General features: G+C 48.2%; 1 protein-coding gene across 4 annotated transcripts in view; it reads right to left on the bottom strand.

Annotated features, from left to right (window-relative positions):
* Window positions 1-3,379, bottom strand: part of LOC121545604 (disks large-associated protein 4-like) — a 170,701-nt gene extending 167,322 nt beyond the window's left edge. For all 4 annotated transcript variants that reach the window (XM_045209543.1, XM_045209544.1, XM_045209545.1 and 1 more), the window contains exon 1: window positions 3,181-3,379. The gene's annotated coding sequence lies outside the window, so the exon portion shown is untranslated. The remainder of the gene's footprint in view (window positions 1-3,180) is intronic.
* Between the last annotated feature and the right edge of the window lie 13,724 nt (window positions 3,380-17,103).

The raw sequence follows: 17,103 nt of genomic DNA, 5'->3' as shown, positions 1-17,103 counted from the left end.
CCTCTAGCTGGGGCTGAGCTGCTTCCCCGCGTATGATGTGTATTTCATTATGTTTGTTTACAGTCTGCCTGTTTTGTCAGCGGTGTTGTTGTAAGCGGTTTTAACATGTGTAGTTGTGCTATCTATTTGAAAACAGGCCTAGTAACGGGCTTGTTTGCCAAGGGAAAATTGTGGTGTTTCTTAGTCACAGTTATCTTGTGTTATGTGTTAAATTATGCAATGTGATTGCACAAATGTTCACTTAAATATGTCTGGGTATTTTTGCTATATTTTTGCTGGAAAATGTTGGCCCAGTAACTTTTACTCATGCCCAGCCACACAGGAATTTCTGCCTACGCCTCTGCACAGCTGCCCAGAGCTCACTGAAGGCCTGCCTGCCTGCAGCAGCAGCTGTGGTGGGCATCAGAGTAGAGCACCACCAGGCTGCCACACTGTGACATTCCTCAATATGCTTTGTGAGGATTTGTTGCCGACTCGAGCTGCAGATGACTTATTATTCACTCCTCCAATTACAAAATGGGCTTTTAATTGTAGGAAGTCCTGTCGGGCAACAACAACAACGGCCCAGGCCTCGACCGACGCAAACTCATCCCATCGATCTGCCCTGACTTCCCCTGGCCTCCTCTGACTGAGGAGAGTGTGCCAGATTACATTGAGACATCTACCAAGGGAAAGGCTGTCCTGCAGTCCTTCTATACTTTTTCAATAGGTCTGTACGCTGCAGTGTTAGATCTCATACAGGCTACAGTATGTTTCTCGAATGTTATTTTACATTTATATTTTAGTCATTTAGCAGATGCTCTTATACAGAGCGACTTACAGTTAGTGAGATCATACATTTTTCATACTGTTATGTTATGCTTCACCCACAATTGGGATTTGCCCTAAAGCTTTTGTGTTATTACATTTGCAAAATGTCAATAACAGCAAACCTCAGATAATTGAGCTAGAGTGCAAGGATTTGTCTCTTATTAAAACAGAACCACTTTTTCAACTAGTCGATCAATTGGAGTAGAGATGGGACAGGATAGAGAGGGGGTAATAAAAAGAGAGAGGTATTGTAGATTACTGAACCTATTCACATTGCTTTTGAGGATTTGGATTACCTGACAGTAAGTCAGGGGAAATTATAGCATATTGTACAGGCTATAGGCTTAGAGACAAACTGGCATATGGGGAAACTTCTGGGTACATAGGGATACATTCCCTATATCCACACAAATTCAGACTTTCTATTGATTTCCCTGAGTAGGTTATGCTCTTGAGTTTGACAAGATGGTGTGGCATATACACTACACAGTACAAGCACCATACATTGAAATCAAAGATCAATACCATCAGCATCCAAGTCTCATTCACCTCTATTATTGCGCATTATAAAACAAGTGGTTCGAGCGCTGAATGCTGATTGGCTCAAAGCCGCATACCAGGGGTATGACTAAACAATACTTTTTCCTGTTCTAATTATGTTGGTAACCAGTTTATAATAGCAATAAGGCACCTCGGGGGGTTGTGGTATTTAAGTGATAATGCCCTCGAAGCCGGTGTTTGTTGGATATATTGGCACGGGAGTCGAGGGCCGACAAACCGTGCCAATATATCCAACAAACACCGGCTTCGAGGGCATTATCACTTTTATACAACCGGTTACCAAAATATTCAAATAATGATTGTCATCTTTTCCTTAAAAACGTTATTTTGATTAATGTATTCGTACTATTTCATCCTTCCACAAGATAGAGACGCGACCCAGTCATTCCTTCTTTTTGTTCTGTATCTATGGACACGACCCAGTCATTTGTTCTAAATGTTCCATTGCCATACTGGCTGGCAACGTTCTTATCACTTGCTTGCTAGCTATCCAACTACGGCTAATTTACAGTCACGTCAAAAGGTTCCAACAGAATAACAGCAAAGTAGCTGCATTTGCATTTGTTTAAGCTGTTTTCTAGTGACATTTATTTGGATACATCCATAACAATAAGCTAATGAGGCGCGATTTCGCCTGGCATAGAGAATGTGCTCACTCGTCAGGACACTGTTGTTCAGAGGAGCTAGCCAACAACACAGCTACAGTAACACAATCACTTCAAACTGAAGCTGCAAAGACTGCAAATTAGCTGCGTTTCGTTTTACCTTTTTTCAATGTACCTTTTTTTTGTATATATCCATTAAAATGATGCCAGCTGATTCATGATTTCGACCGGCTGAGAAACGCTGCCTGCCTTTCTGTCTCATCCTGACTCCTGACATGTTCAATGCTATGGGACAGCAGAAGATCAAATCAAAATTTGAATTCTGAAACAATGTTGCAAATGTCGGAGAGACAGACAGCAAGGTTTATGCAAATATCCACTGTTGAAAACTAAATGTTAGTCTAAAAGAAATGTGAGATAATGTCTAGATGCTTTTTATAGTGGAGATCAAGTTTATAAAGTGCCTGACTGGTTTGATGAGACAGTGGATTGCACAGTCAGATGGAACAATGTAAATAGGCATTTTAACGTCATAGATTTAGCTGGTGGTAACTTGTGGAATAGACACCGGCTGGAATGCGGTTTTAACCAATCAGCATTCAGGATTAGACCCACACGTTGTAGTCCGTTGTAACTCAGTTGGTAGAGCATGGCGCTTGCAACGCCAGGGTTGTGGGTTCGTTTCCCACGGGGGGCCAGTATGAAAAATGTATGCACTCACTAACTGTAAGTCGCTCTGGATAAGAGCGTCTGCTAAATGACTAAAATGTAAAAATGTATAAATGGCCAATATACCATGGCTAAGCGCTGTATCCAGGAATTCTGCCTTGCTTTGTGCCTAAGAACAGCCCTTAGCTGTGAGATATTGGCCATATACCACACCCCCTCGGGCCTTATTTCTTAATTATACTTTGTCCAATATCAATAATCACAATGTCACTGTTAAAATTGATGGTATTAGCTACAATACCAATTAACTGCACATAGAGGTGTGCAAATATCCATAGGCTACTTATTGTACACACGTGACATACATTATTCGATCACCGTACATAAAGTTATGTGAAATGTAGTCAACTCACTGAACATGAGATCACCCGCAGTCTGTCAGCCTATCCATGTATTTCGACTGCAAAATTGTAACAGAATTCGCATATCTCACAACATTCCTCACACAGAGTCAGCCAAACATTCAATAGCCTACCTTATTTCATCCTCGACTGTTCGATGTTAGATCTGTGTCGGTTGCACAATACTTGATATTCTGTAACATGTCCGGAAAATATATGTCCGTTTTATCTGCAATATGGCTGATGAGAAGGAAAACGGCACTGGTCTAAAACGTCACACAGGTTAGATTGGCGGTCCTTCTCATTCGAAACGAATAGACAATGTTTTCTGGTGCCCCGCCGTATTGCCCCCCCTCCCCCCTGCGTGTCGAAGGATAAACGACGCTAAATTGGAGCTCGCCCGCTCACGGCGGTATAAGCAGCACGGAGGCTTATTCACGTTTGCAGTGGAGATGCAGTTGGTGATGCTGCTGCGCTGGGCGTTTGGTCCATGCAGACATGGGATGAGAGGTGGGGTGGGGGCACTGGGCGACAAAGGGCCGTGAAACAGAGCATTTCAAGAATCACTATCAGCTCAATAAATAGCAAGCTGTACTTTACAACAATAATCTACATTTAACACGACAGTCATATCAATCAATTTTGAAACGAAATACTTCATATGTTGTACAACAACATAAAATATAGCCATTAAATGAATTGAGGGGATTGTCATTTTCTGAGCATTCTCAATTTCTAATGGGAATAGAAGGTATGACCCTCAGATTTTAAAATTCTGCATTGTTAGGGTTTATTTTAGCAAAACGACACTTTGACGTGTGTGTTTGGTTTTACTATCCTTGTGGGGACCAGAAGTCCTCACAAGGATAGTAAAACAAGATGGGGACATTTTGCCGGTCCCCACAAGGAAAAAGGTTATTTTAGGTTTAGGGATACAATTAGGGTTAGAGGGTAGGCTTAAGGTAGGGGTTAGGGGTTATGGGTTTGGGGTTAAGGTTAGGGTTAGGGTTAAGGTTAGGGTTAGGTTAAAGGTAAGGGAAAATAGGATTTTGAATGAGAATCAATTGTTTGGTCCCCACAAGGATAGTCAAACAAACGTGTGTGTGTGAGAGAGAGTGAGAGAGAGAGCGGGGGTAATGGAAAGGAGAGAGAGGGATTTTTTAAACTAAAAACATTATAAATATTGAGTGATGATACATTTTGGATGTGCATGTGCATGGGCATTCCAGATCATGAAAGATAAACCATGTTTTATTTTTATTACTACTAGTTCTTTAATACCATCCTCCAGCCACATATCCATCCAAAAAATCATAAACGGTATTTGCCCTGGTCTAACCACTGTCGTTATGTTCCATTACAATAAAGTGCCAAACCCATATTCGTCCATCGGATTGCCAGATGGTGAAGTGTGAGTCATCACTCCAGAGAACGCAGTTCCAGTGCTCCAGAGTCCAGTGGTGGAGAGCTTTACACCACTCCAGCCGATGCTTGGCATTGCGCATGGTGATCTTAGGCTTGTGTGTGGTTGCTTGGCCATGGAAACCCATTTCATGAAGCTCCTGACGAACAGTTCTTGTGCTGACGTTGCTTCCAGCGGCAGTTTGGAACTTGGAACTCACAATAACAGCATTTACAGTTGACTGGGACAGCTCTAGCAGGGCAGACATTTTACGAACTCACTTGTTGGAAAGGTGGCATCCTATGATGGTGCCACGTTGAAAGTTACAGAGCTTTTCAGTAAGGCCATTCTACTGCCAATATTTGTATATGGAGTCCGCATGGCTGTGTGCTCGATTTTATACACCTGTCAGCAACGGGTGTGGCTGAAATAGCCAAATCCACTAATTGGAAGGGGTGTCCACATACTTTTGTATATATAGTGTATATCTAAGCAAGAATGTAATTTATCCTTGAAGCAGCAGCAAATATAGACTTTTCGAGATGAAGGACTTCAATTGATTAATTATTGATTGGATTGTAATGTGGTGATCATTTAAGAGGCTGAAAAAGCCATGCCCACTGCACAATCTGTATTACAAGATGGCTAATTTCATAGAGCAACAGCAGGCTTGCCTTAACCCTAATCCTACCTTCATGTCCACATCTCAGTTCAATCCTAACCCTAGCCTCAAATCTAACCCTAACCATTGATTCATGTCCACATACCGGTTCAACCCTAACCCTAGCCTCAACCTCTACCCTAGCTTCATGTCCCCATCCAGGTTCAACCCTAACACTAGCCTCAACCCTAAACCTGGTCAGACAAACATTTGTGTTGTGGTTTCCAACTCAATGACAGTACATATGGGCCATTATTTTTACCATAATAACTTTCTATTTGCCCTTTATTCTAAGTCTATAAACTTTACCTTCCAATGGCCTGTATACAAATAATCCTTCACTTGTATAAGAAGTAGGTAGTTTATGTTTTTTGTCAGGCATCTTGCTTTTTTGTGACCCTGGGGAATGCAATGTAAAAAAAATACTGTGTCGGTGAAATACTATTCCATGGTTCTTTATGTGATTGAATTTTCTACGATTTTAACTTTATTTATTAATCCTGACACAGTCCAAATCCTGACACACACGGTGGGACAGTGTTAGCTTGCACCATTCGCCTGCAGTGTGATTAATCCCTTGTTTGAAATTGAACTGACAAACAACGACGATCTTTCCTCTCCTGAGAAATGCCCTGTGGGCGGAACATTAAGGATGCTTGATTTGATAAGACCATGACTAACATCTCAGCATCTAGTCTCAGGGTAAATATGTAGATTGGCCAAGCATCAGCCAATGGGTGAGTAATAAACTACCTACCTTTTGTACAAGATTCACTTGCACTAAAGGGTGATAAGACAAAGTCTTCTCATGTCCCTTACAAAGACACACAATTAATTATCCCTTTCAGCTTAGCTGAATAATTTTTTTTGCAGAGAGGTGAAGAGGTAGACAGGATGCATGAGTGTATCAGCCACAGATCTGTCTCTGGCCAAAGATCTGGTTATTGCTACATAGTCTCTGCTTGAGTCCAGAAAATGTAGATGTATGATGTACAGTACAGCAGGGATGGGCAACTTTGATGGGGGTGGGGGCCACAGAAAATCTGAACTCATCATGAGGGGCCGCAGTGGCTCGTGGGTCTGCGTACCTACATCCATACCCACACATGCAGCCAGAGCTGGCCCTAGCCTTTTGGGTGCATTAAGCAAAATGTTGTTGCTACACATTTTGCCATAAAGTGGAGAGAACTGTTTGCAGTTTTTAATATGACATCTGAGTGAGAGTGACTAACAAAATCAATGGGGGCCCCCCAATCGGTAATTCGACCATGATTACTACAAGTTTAGATAGCTGTCTAGACTAATTTACCAATCCAAAATGTTTTAGCTGACATGGGATAATTGAGTGACTGTCAGTGACTGACATAACAAGAGAAAACCTGCTGATGCACAACCACATAAATTGCACCTTGTGTATTGTACTATTCTTTCTCTCAACTTACTAGTAAGTTGAGACCCTGACTGAGTTCCTAAAAACCATTAACATTTCAAAGTGCTGCAAGGCTTACAGAGTAGGGACGGGAGGGAGGGAACGACGGTGCTCTGTAAGGTTTCAGCATCTAGTATAAACAGCAATGTACAGTGATCAGCAAGCTCGGTGGTGATTGGATGGCAAGCAAAAAAATGGTTGTTTTGCCTAGAAGGTGATGTATGAAATGCTGAACACGTGTGACAATTGACAAGGTAGAGGGTAATCAGACTAGTCTTCTCCATTTCTCTCCACTGCTTTATTTTCCCAATTTGTGTACACTGGGTCAAGTGCGTAAACCCTGCTTTGATACCTTGGACTTGTGAAATAGACCAATTCCCTATCACAATCTATTTCAATGGATATACAAATAGGTAGTTGGCTTTGCATAGGAGCATATCGATTTTGTATCCAAGGCTGTGCTGTTTATCTGTTAGTAGATACTGTATCTCCTCTGATTGCTCAGGCACTCTGGTTCACTGAACACTGGCATGACACACATGCACAATACATGCGGAATTAAATTGTTATATGCCGCAGTGTATGACATCATTAGCAGTGTGCTACTGTAGGCTACCTACCTCCAAATAACGACTAAAGATGAACTAACCTTAGTGGTCAATCACCTACAGTTATCACACAGGTTCACACACGGAAGCAATACTTTGCTAGGCTGCTTTATAAAGACCTTACCTTGAGCACAAATCTCAGCGCATTTGAGTGAGATATTGTGAAAGGAAATAGAGAAATCATTATTTGCACTGATTCCAGGAAGCTCTCCCTCCAGCAGGAGTTGTACTACTGTATGCAGCCAGTGCGGTCCTGACATGCCTATCAAGAGACAAGCAGACCTTGGCTAATTAGTTTAGTGCCAACAGCCTGTGTAAGTCAAAATATATTCATACTTCGGTAGACTTAGGTGTTTGCAAAGTAAATGAGTCATTGTTGCATTTTTCTTGCCTTACTAACACAACATTTGCTCAGTAATTGTACATAAATCTTCGCAGTTCAGCATAATTACGTTCATGGATGGGTAAGGAAGGAAGTACAGTAATTCATTGCAATTCCAGCATTTTTCCACTTCCAGCATTTAGGGAATTGGTTCCCACTATGATTAGCTACAGTAACTTCCATACTGTACATGCTTTACAAAGCTTGTCTGTTGTAAACATCTGATGGTGTCACGTTCGTTTAAGAACCGGTCAGACCAAGGCGCAGCGTGAAATGCGTGCATGTTTATTTCAATGATAAACACACGACAAAACAACAAACCAAACCAAACGTGAAGTCCTACGGCTGAACACTAAACAAGCCTCAACACGGAACAAGATCCCACAACTAATGAATGCCAACAGGCTGCCTAAGTATGATCCCCAATCAGAGACAACGAGCGACAGCTGTCTCTGATTGGGAATCACACCCGGCCAAACACAGAACTACAACACCTAGACTGAAACATAGAAAACACAACATAGAACACCACACCCTGACTCAACATACCAGAGTCCCATAAGTCAGGGCATGACAGTACCCCCCCCCCCCAAAGGTGCGGACTCCGACCGCACAAACTTTACATAACAGGGTAGGGGCCGGGTGGGCATTCCGCCTCGGAGGCGGATCCAGCTCCGGGCGTGACGACCACACACTCTCTGCCTTCCTGTTGCGCCCCTGGTCTGGTCTGGACCTCGGCGCGCTGCTTCCTCTCTCTTTCCTCCCACGAAGTACCAAGCCCTGTCTGGACCCTGGTGTGGGAGACCCCGAACCTGGAGAGGGGCTGACGTCTGGGTCCGGACTGGAACCGCTGACCGGAGTTGGACCGGGCGCCGGTGGAGCGGACTACTCAGGCTCCGGACTGGAGCCGCTGACCGGAGCTGGACTGGGCACCGGTGGAGTGGACTGCTCTGGCTCCGGAGTGGAGCAGCTGACCGGATCTGGACTGGACCCCGGGGGAGCGGACTGCTCTGGCTCCGGAGTGGAGCAGCTGACCGGAGCTGGACTGGACCCCGGTGGAGCGGACTACTCTGGCTCCGGCCTGGAGCTGCTGACCGGTGCCGGACCAGGCACCGGTGGAACGGCACGGGCCATGCCGGACTGGACACACGCATCACTGGTCTGGTGCAAGGAGCAGGCACGGGACGAACCGGACTGGCGACACGCACCACTGGCTTGGTGCGAGGAGCAGGAACGGGCCTGGCCGGACTGGCGACACGCACCACTGGCTTGGTGTGAGGAGCAGGAACCGGCCGGGCCGGACTGTGAACACGCACCACTGGCTTGGTGCGGGGAGCAGGGGGGGCCGGACTGGGAACACGCACCACTGGCTTGGTGCGAGGAGCAGGAACGGGCCGGGCCGGACTGGCGACACGCACCACTGGCTTGGTGCGAGGAGCAGGAACAGGCCGGGCCGGACTGGGAACACGCACCACTGGGAAACTCATCGTCGTCGTCATCCTCCGACTCCTCAGTATAATACTGTTCCCACTCTTCTTCCCATGGTCGTAGGGATTCAATCTGTAAACCCACCGGGTGCAGTGGTCGGGGCTCTTCTCTCTCGCTCCCCGACCACCCCTTTAGCCCCCCAATTTTTTTTTCTTGGGGCTGCTTCTCGGGCTTCCTCCTCGGCCGGCTTCTGTGTTGCCGTTGCTCCTCTCCTGCCTGGGCTTCCTTCTTCGCCCAGGGTCCTTTTCCCGCAAATATCTCCTCCCAAGACCAAATCTTCCCCACCTATCTCCAGGGTGTTCGGTCCTCCTGGGCACGCTGCTTGGTCCGTGTTTGGTGGGATCTTCTGTCACGTTCGTTTAAGGACGGGTCAGACCAAGGCGCAGTGTGAAATGCGTACATGTTTATTTCAATGATAAACACACGACAAAACAACAAACCAAATGAAACGTGAAGTCCTAAGGCTGAACACTAAACAAGCCTCAACACGGAACAAGATCCCACAACTAATGAATGCCAACAGGCTGCCTAAGTATGATCCCCAATCTGAGACAACGAGCGACAGCTGTCTCTGATTGGGAATCACACCCAGCCAAACATAGCAATACAACACCTAGACTGAAACATAGAAAACACAACATAGAACACCACACCCTGACTCAACATACCAGAGTCCCATAAGTCAGGGCGTGACAGATGGTGGTCAGGGCCGTGCACAGACCTTTTGGGGGGCATGTGCTCAACAACAAAAAAAGGTCACACTCCAAAGAAGTCACAGACTCATTGAGCAATTACTACAAGAAGAGGGGAAAGCAGCACAATCTGATGAGTAAAGAATTTTGCTAAACTATTTTGAACTGGAATAAATGCTGCTCTTCTTATCAATGACCAACACAATTCTACTAAGCAAACATATGGAATTGTTTTAAGATGGTCATACCATGGATCATTTAGCTACTTGATTTTGAATTTTAGGACTCCTTTAGGTATAATTTTAATTACATTTTGTATAATTGATAAAATATTGAATTTGGCCTTTACTACTATAGCCCATAGAATCACATTGAATAACACATTCATTAATGGCAAAAAAAGACAGTCCAAAAATACAGCATAAGGCATACGGTTTTGAAGTCTCTGTCCTATATCTAGGAGATATAAAAAAGCTCAGGAAATATATATATTTTTAAATGGACACATATTTAACCCCTTATTTTTACCCCCTTTACTCCCCAATTGGTAGTTACAGTCTTGTCCCATCGCTGCAACTCCTGTACGGACTCGGGAGAGGCAAAGGTCGAGAGCCGTGCGTCCTCCGAAACACAGCCCCGCCAAGCCGCACTGCTTCTTGAAACAATGCACGCTTAACCCGGAAGCCAGCCGCACCAATGTGTTGGCTCGCCACAGGAGTCGCTACAGCACGATGGAACAAGGACATCCAGGCTGGCCAAACCCTCCCCTAACCCGGACGACGCTGGGCCAATTGGGTGTCGCCTCATGGGTCTCCCAGTCGCGGCCGGCTGCGACACAGCCCGGTATCAAACCCGTATCTGTAGTAACACAGCTTGCACTGCGATGCAGTTCCTTAGACCGCTGCGCCACTCGGGGGCCTTAACCCCTTATTTTTAAGAAATCTCAGGAAATATATATATTTTTTGGGATGCATATTTAACCCCTTATTTTTGTTGCCACAAAACGTCCATTCATTTTTATGGGTTACCTTCAGACGAGTCCTGTGACACTTGTGGGGGTCGTAGAGCAAAACGGAGATGTCAGGGTTGCTGAAGGTGGGTGTGGTGCAGGAATCAAGCACAGGACGCAGAAACTAAGTCCAAAAGACTTTAGTGAAATATTCACGTAGTACACGAGCACAACAAGCCCGGAGGCGAAATAAAGGCGCACACAGGCGTCAAACAATAGGCGCACTAACGTGCGAAAACCTATCTAAAACAACGGAGGGAAACACGTAGCTCAGAACACCAAACAGAAGAGCAATCACACACAACACCTGACACACACAACGAGAACTAAATAGGACACTAATGAGGACTAACTAGACACAGGTGTACAACATCAAGACAAAACCAAACGAACATGAAACATAGATCGGTGGCAGCTAGTACTCCGGGGACGACGACCGCCGAAACCTGCCCGAACAAGGAGGAGGAGCAGCCTCGGCCGAAACCGTGACAGTACCCCCCCCTTGACGCGCGGCTCCAGCCGTGCGCCGTCCCCGGCCTCGGGGACGACCAGGAGGGCGCGGAGCAGGGCGCGCGGGATGCTCCCGGTGGAACTCCGACAGGAGAGACGGGTCTAGGATGTCCCTCCGCGGCACCCAGCACCGCTCCTCCGGGCCGTACCCCTCCCACTCCACGAGATACTGGAGACCCCCATCCGGCGTCTTGAGTCCAAGATGGACCGAACGGTGTCGCCGGAGCCCCCTCGATGTCCAGTGGGGCGGAGGAGTCTCTCCTATCTCACCTTCCTGGAGTGGACCAGCTACCACCGGCCTGAGAAGAGACACATGGAACGAGGGGTTAATATTCTTATATTCAACAGGCAGATGTAACCTATAACACACCTCGTTCAATCTTCTCAGGACTTTAAAAGGCCCCACAAACCGCCGACCCAGCTTCCGGCAGGGCAGGCGGAGGGGTAGGTTTCTGGTAGAGAGCCAGACTCGATCTCCGGGTGCGTACACCGGCCCCTCACTGCGGTGGAGGTCGGCGCTCGCCTTGTGTCGACGGATGGCCCGCTGCAGGTGGACGTGTGCAGCGTTCCCACGTCTCCTCCGAGCGCCTCATCCAATCATCCACCGCAGGGGCCTCGATCTGGCTCTGCTGCCAAGGTGCCAGAACCGGCTGGTAACCTAACACACATTGGAAGGGGGTTAGGTTGGTAGAGGAGTGGCGGAGAGAGTTCTGGGCCATCTCGGCCCAGGGAATGTACCGAGCCCACTCCTCAGGCCGGTCCTGGCAATACGACCTCAGAAACCTACCCACATCCTGGTTGACTCGTTCTACCTGCCCATTACTCTCCGGGTGGTACCCTGAGGTAAGGCTCACCGAGACCCCCAAACGCTCCATGAACGCTCTCCATACTCGGGAGGTTAACTGGGGGCCTCGATCAGACACTATATCCTCGGGTACCCTGTAATGCCGGAAGATGTGGGTAAATAGTGCCTCTGCGGTTTGTAGGGCAGTAGGAAGACCCGCCATAGGGAGAAGACGACAGGCCTTAGAGAACCGGTCCACAACGACCAGGATGGTGGTATTCCCCTGAGAGAGGGGAAGGTCTGTCACAAAATCCACTGAGAGGTGGGACCATGGTCGTTGTGGAACGGGCAGGGGTTGTAACTTACCCCTGGGCAGGTGTCTGGGCGCCTTACACTGGGCGCACACCGAGCAGGAGGAGACATAAACCCTCACATCCCTGGCTAACGTGGGCCACCAGTATTTAGTGCTAAGACAATGCACTGTCCGGCCAATACCCGGATGTCCAGAGGAGGGTGACGTGTGAGCCCAGTAAATGAGTCGATCCCGAATCTCGAGCGGAACGTACTTCCGACCCACAGGACACTGTGGAGGGCTGGGGTCGGTGCACGCAACGCCCGCTCGATTTCAGCATCGACCTCCCACACCACCGGTGCCACAAGACAAGACGCTGGTAGTATGGGAGTAGGCTCAACGGACCTCTCCTCCGTGTCATACCGCCGGGACAGCGCATCTGCCTTACCGTTCTGGGACCCAGGGATGTACGTGATTTTAAATACGAACCTGGCGAGAAACATACTCCATCGAGCCTGGCGAGGGTTCAGTCTCCTCGCTGCCCGGATGTACTCCAGGTTCCGATGGTCAGTCAAAATGAGGAAAGGGTGTTGAGCCCCCTCAAGCCAATGCCTCCACACCTTAAGGGCCTGAACTACAGCTAACAGCTCCCTGTCCCCGACGTCATAATTTCGCTCCGCCGGGCTGAGCTTTTTAGAGTAAAAAGCACAGGGGCGGAGTTTAGGTGGCGTGCCGGACCGTTGAGAGAGTACGGCCCCTATACCGGCCTCAGACGCGTCCACCTCGACCTGAAAGGGTAATGCGGGGTCCGGATGCGCCAGCACCGGAGCCGACGTAAACAGGTCCTTCAGTTTCCTAAAGGCCCTGTCCGCATCAGCTGACCACTGCAGGCGCACCGGACCCCCTTTCAGAAGGGACGTGATGGGAGCTGCCACCTGTCCAAAACCCCGGATAAACCTCCGGTAGTAATTCGCAAAGCCCAAGAACTGCTGCACCTCTTTGACAGTGGTTGGGGTTTGCCAATTACGCACAGCTGACACACGATCCACATCCATTCTCACCCCTGACGCGGACAACCGATAACCCAAAAAGGAGACCGACTCCTGGAAAAACAGACATTTCTCTGCCTTGACATACAGGTCGTGCTCCAACAGCCTCCTCAATACACGACGCACCAGGGCTATATGCTCGGCTCGGGTAGACGAGTACACTAGAATGTCATCAATGTACACGACCACCCCTTGCCCCTGCATATCCCGGAAAATCTCATCCACGAAGGATTGGAAGACTGATGGAGCATTCATCAACCCGTATGGCATGACGAGATACTCGAAATGACCTGACGTGGTACTAAACGCTGTTTTCCATTCGTCGCCCTCCGTAATGCGCACCAAGTTATACGCGCTCCTGAGATCCAGTTTTGTGAAAAACCGTGCTCCGTGCAACGACTCCGTCATGGTCGCAATCAGAGGGAGTGGATAACTGTGTTTCACAGTAATCTGATTGAGACCACGGTAATCGATGCACGGGCGCAACCCTCCATCTTTTTTCTTCACAAAAAAGAAGCTCGAGGAGGCGGGAGAAGTGGAGGGCCGTATGTATCCCTGTCTCAAAGATTCGGCTATGTAAGTTTCCATAGCTTTTCTCTCCTCTTGAGACAAAGGATACACGTGGCTCCGTGGGAGCGCTGCTCCTGCCTGGAGATCAATCGCACAATCCCCCTGTCTATGAGGAGGCAACTGCGTCGCCTAGCTTTACTAAACACGAGAGCCAAATCCCCATATTCAGGCGGAATGTGCAGTGCGGGCACTTGGTTTGGACTTTCCACCGAGGTCGCCCCTACGGAAACACCCAGACTTCGCCCCTCACACTGAGCAGACCACCCATTGAGAGCCCTCTGTTGCCACGAAATAGCAGGGTTATGGGTACTTAACCAGGGAATTCCCAGCACCACCGGGTACGCAGGAGAGTCGATCAGATACAGCTGTATAGTCTCCTCATGACCCCCCTGCGCACACATCCTAAGTGGCGCTGTGATTTCCCTAATCAACCCCGACCCCAACGGGCGGCTATCTAAAGCATGAACGGGAAAAGGCTTGTCGACAGGCAGGAGAGGGATCCCTAAATCTAAACAAAACTTCCGATCAACAAAATTCCCAGCTGCGCCTGAATCTACTAGCGCCTTATGCTGGGAATGAGGTGCAACCTGTGGAAAACAAACAGGTATACAAAAGTGCGCAAAAGAGAGCTCTGGGTAAGTGGGGCGTCTACTCACCTGGGAAGGCTCCCCAGTGCGTGGCCTGTTGTCTCCTCCCTCGAGGAACCCTCCCCAGCACCTGGCCGCAGTGTGCCCTCCACGACCGCAATTGGTGCAGGGGACAGGCCCCCTCGGGCTCCTCCTCTTCCTTTCTCTAGCGCCAGCACCCCGAGCTCCATAGGGCTCGGCTCGGAGGTGCCGGAGGGTGGAATGGACGGACCCCACTCGGGACGTCCACGGGTGGCCAGCAGGGTGTCCAGACGGATGGACATGTCGACCAACTGGTCGAAGGTGAAATTGGTGTCCCTGCAGGCCAACTCACGTTGAACGTCCTCCCGTAGGCTACATCAAAAATGGTCGATGAGGGCCCGTTCATTCCACCCTGCGTCTGCCGCTAGAGTCCGGAACTCCAGTGCGAACGCCTGTGCGCTCCTCCTCCCCTGTCTCAGGTGGAATAGACGCTCCCCTGCCGCTTTGCCCTCAGGTGGATGGTCGAACACGGCCTTGAAGCGACGGGAGAACTCGGCGTAGGAGATGGTGGTGGCGTCCATCCTCCTCCACTCGGCGTTGGCCCATTCCAACGCCTTGCCCGTGAGACAGGAGATGAGGGCGGAAACGCTCTCGTGTCCCGGGGGCACCGGGTGTACAGTGGCCAGGTAGAGCTCCACCTGCAGGAGGAACCCCTGACACCCGGCAGCTGTGCCGTCATACGCCCTTGGGAGCGAGAGCCGAATCCCACTGGGTTCCGGACCTGGGACTGGTGGACCGGCCGATGGGGGTGGCAAGGTAGGTGGAGGTGTAGGTACCCCTCTGGACTCCCATCGGTGCAGGGTGTTGATGACGTCCTGTAGAGCGGTCCCCAGTTGTCTGATCTGGTCATCCTGGCCGCGGACATGCTCCTCCAGCGACTCAGGCGTGACTGTTGCTCCTGCTGATTCCATTCATTAAAGGTGTGTGATTCTGTCAGGGTTGCTGAAGGTGGGTGTGGTGCAGGAATCAAGCGCAGGACGCAGAAACTAAGTCCAAAAGACTTTAGTGAAATATTAACGTAGTACACGAGCACAACAAGCCCGGAGGCGAAACAAAGGCGCACACAGGCGTCTAACAATAGGCGCACTAACATGTGCGAAAACCTCTCCAAAACAACGGCGGGAAACACGTAGCTCAGAACACCAAACAGAAGAGCAATCACACACAACACCTGACACACACAACGAGAACTAAATAGGACACTAATGAGGACTAACTAGACACAGGTGTACAACATCAAGACAAAACCAAACGAACATGAAACATAGATCGGTGGCAGCTAGTACTCCGGGGACGACGACCGCCGAAACCTGCCCGAACAAGGAGGAGGAGCAGCCTCGGCCGAAACCGTGACAGGAGAACACCAACGTGTTTGTAAGAGTCTCATCTTTCCATAGAGAGTCGTATTCGTTTACGAGAAGACACATTTTCGGGATGTCTCATGGTCTGACAAATACCGCTGTAGCTCGGCCAACTTCCACGGCAGGCCAAAATAGGCAGATGCGTTGGATTGAGATTATTATGTTACTTAATTGACACACGGGTGTGATTGGGGCAATTACACAAAACTTTGGGAGTGATGGGGGCAATGAGACAAAGTTCAATATTTGTGGCCAAATCAACTTAAAGTAACTACTGTACCAACCAAGTCAGAAAGTTGTGTCAACATTTGGGTTGATTTGACCATGCAATTTTGAACTCTGTCTAATTGCCCCATCACTCTCATTGTTTTTATTTTATTAGCCGTGTTTCAAATTAGCTGAAGTTAGTACTGGCAATTTAAACAACTTTAAACCTTGGATTACAGTTTATCCTGGCCCATGGACTACTTTTAGGGTAAGGAACCATCTGAGGTGTAAAAAAGTGAAATATCCCTTATTTGAATTTACAAATCAATCATTGCAAATAAGGCATTGATAAGGATTTATTAAACTGAATCTGATTAGCTTTTCACAAATGTTTTTATTTATCCTAAATTGATTTAATTTACCCCAAATGCAACCCCTGTCACGCCCTGACTCAGTGGACGCTTATATGTTGAGTCAGGGTGTGTGTATTCCTTGTTGTGTTAGTTCTATGTTGTAGAATCTAGTATGTCTATTTCTATGTTGGCCGGTGTGGTTCCCAATCAGAGGCAGCTGTCGCTCGTTGTCTCTGATTGGGGACCATACTTAGGCAGCTTATTGGCACTAGTGGGTTGTGGGATCTTGTTCCGTGTAGGTATGTTTTGTGTTCTACCTTGGACTTTACGTTTCGTTTTTGTTTGTTATTTTGTCGTTGTGTTTATTATTTAAATAAACATGTACGCATATCACGCTGCGCCTTGGTCCGTCCCGTCTGTAAGCGATCGTGACAGAAGATCCCACCAAACAAGGACCAAGCATCGTGCCCAGGAAGAGCGAATGGCCATGTCACAGGTGGGCAAATGGTGGTCATGGGAGGAGATATTTTCAGGAAAAGGACCCTGGGCAAAGAAGGAAGCCCAGGCAGGAGAGGAGCAACGGCAACACGGA

This window comes from Coregonus clupeaformis, chromosome 30, assembly GCF_020615455.1.
Source record: "Coregonus clupeaformis isolate EN_2021a chromosome 30, ASM2061545v1, whole genome shotgun sequence".
NCBI classification, from domain to species: domain Eukaryota; kingdom Metazoa; phylum Chordata; class Actinopteri; order Salmoniformes; family Salmonidae; genus Coregonus; species Coregonus clupeaformis.
The sequence above is the reverse complement of the archived record's forward strand: the minus strand, read 5'-3'. Positions and strand labels throughout refer to the sequence as shown.